Source organism: Perca fluviatilis, chromosome 1, assembly GCF_010015445.1.
Source record: "Perca fluviatilis chromosome 1, GENO_Pfluv_1.0, whole genome shotgun sequence".
Classification (NCBI taxonomy): domain Eukaryota; kingdom Metazoa; phylum Chordata; class Actinopteri; order Perciformes; family Percidae; genus Perca; species Perca fluviatilis.
Genome location: NC_053112.1, coordinates 3,872,484 through 3,879,753, shown reverse-complemented (window position 1 = coordinate 3,879,753; position 7,270 = coordinate 3,872,484). Strand labels below are relative to the sequence as shown.

Genomic DNA, 7,270 nt, shown 5'->3' with positions numbered 1-7,270 from the left:
GAGTTATGATGCGGGCAGCTGAATTCTGGACCAGTTTAAGTTTATGGTTAATAGTTAATTTACTGTCAACAAACAATGAAATGATGATTTATAATGTTTACTAATAATAAGTATTAACTTACGTTTAGTTATCTAGCAATGTACAATTTATTAGCAATGGTTATAATAAAGTTTTACCATATTAGACGGTGGGCCGAGGTTCCGTATCTGCTTTACTTTTCGAAATGGATGATCCCCATGGAGGGAGAACCTGGATTTGTAAAGTTGGGACGATTGTTTTATTCTCAACGATATGACAACTGTTGCCACTCCCGTTTGTTGCACATTTTCCCCGAAAATCATAGTGCACGACCGTAAATATACAGGCAAACGCGGTTGCCTACTATATTAGTCGAGCCAATAGCGCGGCAAGATACTGATTTAGAATTATTTTTAACCAATCAGATGTAGCGTATTTAGACGGGGTATTATACCAGCGTCAGACACGTTTATATACACAAGCAGCAGCTATACTACGGCGGCAGCGCATTTACCATCGCCATGGACATTCTTTGAGTGGTTGACTGTAAGTATTCATTTAATTATAATATGATATCTATATAAAACGTTTGTTTTGTACACTGCGTTGTTCAAACGTATGTAAGCGTCTCGTTAGTGTCGTTTTAAGTAAGGTACTTTCAGCTAACTAGCTAGCTAGCTAACTAGCAGTAGCTAGCATCATGCACTGTACCCAACGTTAGCACGTTTGACTCTCATCTAACGTTATTTAACGTAAGCTGAGGTGCGTTAAAATTTGGCAAACAGTGGCGAACCTTCATGGTGAAGATGATTTCTCTGAACACTTAAATTTGAACGATTTGGTGTCAACATTTAATTGTAATGGTAACACTTCATCCAACTAACATAGGCTACAGCTCCACTGTATGTTCGCGGATAATTACCTCAGACTGTTTGCAAACGTTCGCCAAAAACTCAAGGTAAACGTGAACCTGTTGATGTTGAAGACATATTTAATTATCAGATACATCTGATGTAACGTGTAAGGGTCAGTAAGCAGACAATATTCTAAACAGAGAGCTAAGAGCTCAAATAAACTACAATCAACCAAACACGTTAGAACTGCATGTAATAGAAAGATTATAAGTTTAACTATCAAATAACATAGGCTATCAAAACAGAGCAGAGTTATAATGTACATAAACATGTTATACAGATTTACTTCTGCAGGAGTAGCCAACATACACAGACATACACGTGGTGGTATGTCAAAACCAGTAAGGGGTCATTATTTACAGGCTACCACACATCCTTCAGGTCTGCTTCAGCAGTTGTGGTGAGAAAGAGTGCATGCATGTGTGCGAGGATGAGACCAGACACCACCAGACTAAATTCAGAGCATTACAATCAGAGCGTCGTAGTCAATCTTAAAGGTCCCATGGCATGAAAATTTCACTTTGAGTTTCCCTTTTTCACTTTTGAGTTTCCCCCCGATAGTTGTAAACCGAGCCCTAGGTATCCTGCACACACACGCACCAATCCCCAAAGAGCCAGGATCAAGCCATGTGCCCTAGTCATCTTCAAGTGGCTTATTGTCACAGTTTACACACTGACAGAGGTTTGTACATGGCAGCTCGTGCAGTTTACATGTGCATCTACCCTTAACACAATTTGTTTTTTTACACGAGCAGTGCACAAGTTCCAGTATGGCCTCTGGAGCTGGCGGAAGTGTCATCCAGTCCACTCCATAGAAATCTCCTACCATCTTCCAGCCATGATTTACAGGAGGAGGAATGTCTGGCATACACTCAAGACTCCTCCTGTGTACCGCAGCCTGATAGCTTGCCCGCTGGATGTGTTTATGCAAGGAGTCTTTGTTTGGAGGTAAGTCTCTCTCAGAACATTTACCTGATTTGAACAGTTTAGCCCTCGCAATATTGACATCTTGGCAGTCCTTCTGATCATATAGGTCACGCGTAAGCTTCCAGAGCCTCACATAGTTGTGGTGATGGGGTGAAATTTGTTCCTAGTTCTCTAAACATAGCGATGTATTCTGTTTTGAACTTAGTTTTTGTATGCTTTTGCTTTCCCAACCTTATGCAGAGCGCTCACAGTGTCACATCCAGAAAAGGCATGCAGACCCACAAGGGCATCACATTTGTCTTCGCCAAGATGGGCATGTAGCTTGGTAATGTCAGTAATGTGTGTGTTTCTCCCCTTGGCAGTATGGAAATGGAGGTGGCCATCAATGTGGCTACAGAAAGCTAGAGCCAGCACAAAGACATCCGTGTCTGGGCTCTTGATTACCAGGTCATGGCTGTATTTGGCTGCATGGGCTGCATGCAGCATCATTCTGGTGTCTGCCTCCTCTTGACTTGTCTCTAGGTCTTTGAGTTCCAGTATCTCAAGGCCAGTATAGCTCATATTCACCTTAATTGCATGACACTTGCTTCCATGTGCAACAATGACGGTTATATTGCCAATTATATTCTTTGCAGATGAGCTCCAATTTTGGAAGAAATACTCCAGTAAGTTTTCTTTATTTTGGCCACATGCCAGGAATTTTTTCCACTGCTTTGGGGTTTTTTGGTCATCTCCATAGATTTTGATTTTTTGGTAGCCCTGTTCTGCACGTCGACTATGCTCAGCATTTTTGATGCTCAGGTCGCTGTATGTGTCGCATACAAAATGAATCTCTGTTGACTTAGTTGCCTTAGCTGATTGAACCAATGTCCTCAGTACATGATCAGCATACAACCCAAATGTTGGCTGTGGCTTTAGTTGTTGCACCAGAGCCATTGCATCCCAAATCCAAACTGAGCCATCAGGAATGTCACTCACTGTATCAGGTGGGTTGATCTCATCGAGCAAGATGTGCATCAGCTTAGCTTTGTTAGTTTTGACCAGAGAGCCATCAAAGTTGGAAATTGACTGTGGAAAAGGACCCAAACTGTAAGTGAGCATTTCATCAATGTTAATTTGCCTAACGCTGCCCACAACAATTAGCCTTGCAAACAAGTTGCGATTTGATGTTAGGGTGATTTCTTTTCCTCTAATTTTTGTGACTGTACTTTGGCCAGTGTCTTTGAATGTTTTGATTTTCATTTTGTTTATAGGGTCATGGAATGATGCTTCGCCATTGATGATCCTTTCTTCACAGAATTCAGTGAGTGCCTTTACACCTCTTTGTTTAGCCCCTAGTAAGTCTGTGGCAACATTGTCTGATGCATGTTGGCCAGAAGAGATGTGACAAAGAGATTCTCCATCCAGCAATGGGTCAAAAGGATTAACCATATTTTGGATAGTGGTCAAAATGTTCATCACATCAGCCTGATCTCTCTGCATTCTGGTGTTGTCTAGCTCAGAGTTAAGATGTCCTACCGGGCACTTTCCTGCCATTGTTTTGCATTCAAAAGTGATTGCTGCCCGCTCATGTTGTGTTAGGGTCCAGCGGTGAACTGCACCTTTGTTCAGAGAGAACCCACTGATGCCTCCCTTTGTCTTTGAGTCACGATTGGCTGTTTGCTCAATGACTTGATCACATGCGGTGCCGGCAAAACCATGACTTTGATGTCTTTGTGCCACAAAGTCCCCTGAAAGAAGCTGCTGGTGTGCTGAAGGGTGTGTGTCTTCCAGGTTGGTCATTTCAGCCCAATATGCCGTCAAATACCTGGCATAATTTACTTTGTCACAGGCAAAAAACCAGGGCAGCATACTTCGCACTGTGGACAAATGGAGAGCCCAGTTCCCCTCTCTTGTTGCCCTGATGAAAAGAAGCAAATCTTCCATCATGTCAAGGTATGTGCTCCAAAATGCGAATGTGTGGTTGCAGTTGTTTTTCACCACAAATTCTTCATAACCTTGCAGTAACTGCTGAAATGTGTCTGATGTTAGCATGACCTTGAACTCTTCACAGGGAAAACACTCCTGCAGATCTGTTGCCACTTTTAAAGCAGCTGCATTTTGTTCTTGTGTGAGTGTGTCCAAGTATGCCCACCAGTTTCTGGAGTGCTTCCATCAGGAGCTTGTGAGCCCGTATGCTCCTGTTGTAGTGATGGCCGGAGATCACTCCATCGATTGAGCCTCGCGGCCACCAGGTCAGACTCAATCAAGATGTCCTGAAAGCCAGCATCACCATACAACTTTCCTATGCATGACAGATATGCCATTGCTGTGTGGAACTCTCCCATCCTCACTACAATTCTCTCGGAGTAAGAATTTGTTTGCCAACGGATCTCTTGGGCCTTGGCATATATGGCTTGATCCATAACCAAAACAACTTCTCGTTGTTCCAAAGTGTCAGCAATGGCAATGGAGTGGCTCAGGATAGTGTGGACAGTGTTGAGATCAGTCGGGCTGGCGTCAATCACTGGTAGGTAGCCAACGTGTGTAGATGGTAGGACGGTCTCTTCCTTCAACATGACATTAAACCCTGTCCATCCAGGAAGGACTTTGCCCTGGGCCTCAGGTACTTTCAGTAAAAAGAATGCAGCATCAATTCTTCTACTGGTTGTTTGAGCATATCTGTATTGGTCCTGCTGGAGATCAAGGGCAGTATCATGCTCAAGGACCTGGGTATTGGATGAGCAGTGACCCAGACAATTTAACAACCCTATAAGCTGTGCCGAGCCAGTCATATGCCGAACTGCCATTGCAAGTGAGCACTGTTTTGGCATGAGCCACCGTCCTCTGGTTGCCAGGGTAATAATGTCCTGACAAGTGGACACTATCTTTCTGCTGTCCTCTGAAGTGACAGCAACACGTTCATCTGATGGTTGTGATGACATTCCTGATGTCCATGCAATGAAATTAAAAAGTTGGTGAGGCACTACACTCAGGGCATTTTCCAGTGTTAGGTCACCTGCTGTGGGAGGCCATGGAAGCTTTGGTGATCTTTTTGATGTGTTTTGAATGATTTCTTTAAGTGTCATTGCTGCATGATATAACAGCCGAGAATCATCAGTGTTGATGGTGGCATTTTCAATATCTCCTTGACTTGTCATTTCTCCTTCACTTTCTTCAGATGAGGAGGAAGCAGAGGAGACAGCAACTTCATGCACAATCTCATCAGCTGACAGATTGTCCACATATACAAGGTAGGTTGTGGATGCCTTCTGGAATTTCAAGAAGGGATGAGACTTGTGAAGTCTTGCTTTTAGTGAGTTTGCCTTATAAGCTGCAATGTTCACTCCCTCTGTTTCTTCCACAGTTTTTTTGAAAAGCAAATTCAGCTTTGACAGTCGAAGCACTTCACGGTGTTTTAACAGCCTCTCCTCAATGACTGTTTTGCAGAAGTGCTTGTATCCATTTTCATATATGTTCGTTTCTTTTCTCTCAATTTTGTGTGTGGTCAGGTACCGGGTATAATCTCGATAGCAGGTGAAGTGATACCGTGCTTCACTAGCCACCAAGTCCCTGTCTTGGATATGGAGAAGGAGAGACTCATCCCTTCTGCCTTCAGCAGCGAGAAGCAATTTCCCGGCATGGAGTGTTTCACACAGTGTTAGTTTTTCTTTTATCCTTTTCCTGCTGTGTGTCTGAACCTTGTACTTCTCATGTTTGCAAATAATGCATTGTACTGGAAGCAGGTGTGGGGCACGCTTGGATGTGTAGAGGTCACTGGTGTAAGACCTCAGAGCCCGTGTTTTCACTGGAGTTGCCTGACCATCCTCTGCCTCTACCACTAAAAAAGTGCAAAACAATAGATTTAGATTCTGCACCCTTCTCTCACATCACTGATTAAAGAAAAATGGTTTGTAACATTCAGCAGGGGAAACCTCATGCTCCATATATTGGTTCCACCTGTTCCCTTAACATGGGGACCATTTTGCTATAATTGGAAGGGTACATTTTGGCAGGGTGTTTTTATTATATTGCTGTTTATACACTACATATATCTATATTATTTGTACTATTCTTATGTTACTGCTACTACATTGCACATATCTGTACATGTTCATACATTGTTCATATTGCTTATCCATATTTATTCTTATAAGGCTACTGCTAATATACTAATACACACATTTATATGTAATTTATATTACTGTAAACCATACTACTTTCCTAACTGTATACTACTATCTACACATCTTTATCAATACTAGTGAAACAGCTGTACTTGTATTCCCAACTTGTATTCTATTATGTCATGTATATTGTATCCTATTATTTAATGTATATTCTGTATGTGTGCTGTGTCTGATATTTTGCTGCTGCAACACTAATTTTTTTTGGGATCAATAAAAAACTATCACTGCACTGTATGTCAAACTATTTATACTGCACCACCTGTCTATACAATATTATAATAATACAAACCTTCCTTTGCAGTTTCTTCAACTAATACTGCCTTCTCTTTTCTCCGCTGTGCTCGTTTTATCTTGGTGATATTTGTGAAATGGCTGTAGCACTCCCTGTGGTAGCCAGTGTTAGCTGGTTTGACTAACTGGTTTGTAGGTTCCTGGCTTTGTAACTGGTATGCCTGTATTGCCTCTTCTGCTATAATACTTTCTCTAGACTCGAGGTCTTTCCACAGAAACACTGATTTAATGAATTTCTCCCAACTTATGTCTGTGAAGGGAATGGTGGGTCCACTTCCCTCAAATATATGCATGCAGCACTTCATTGTTCATTGCACTTCATGTTTTGCCATTTCTTTCCAGTATATAGAGCTCAACAGTGACCGCCCACTTTTTATCGGCTCTGGTTCAGGAAGTATTTTTCCCCATTCATTAGCCTAGAAATCTAGACGCACCCTAGCGGCAGCAAATTTAATTTGAAGAGGTAAGTCTGGAACCGAGCCAACCAGCTACAAGATGAATAGTGAGCATAACTCACTCGGTGCAAAAAAATATTTTGAAAACGGCAAAAAAAAGAGAGGAAAAGGTACAAGATCGTGTACATAAACTATCAGAGACTTCAATGGCAGACGCTCACTCTAGCCGTTCACAGTTTTACGGGTACGCTAAACGTTTCTATGGTAACAGCCAGTTGTTGACAAACGCGTCACCAACACCGACGCTTTCCTACCCACGCTATTGGATGAAGGCAACAAGTACGTCATGAATGTCGGACCACAGACGTAGCTGCCTGCTTCATTCGCCGGGAAAATAACCTGGAGGAAGTTACCGATATTATAGTTATAGACAAAGTATGTGAGTGGCAACAATTTTTATTTGCTTTGTTGAAAAGCGTAGCGGTTACATATAAAAAACTGGGTTATCCATCACCACAGATCGTCTGAAAACACGAAATCTCTCCTCGGCCCACC

At 42.2% G+C, this 7,270-nt stretch overlaps 1 long non-coding RNA gene across 1 annotated transcript; it reads left to right on the top strand.

Moving 5' to 3' along the window:
• The first annotated feature begins 3,175 nt into the window (after window positions 1-3,175).
• LOC120568407 lies at window positions 3,176-6,210 on the top strand. Its single transcript, XR_005640721.1, has 3 exons — window positions 3,176-3,795; window positions 5,021-5,093; window positions 5,352-6,210. It is a non-coding gene; the product is annotated as an uncharacterized LOC120568407 (long non-coding RNA).
• The last annotated feature ends 1,060 nt before the right edge of the window (window positions 6,211-7,270 follow it).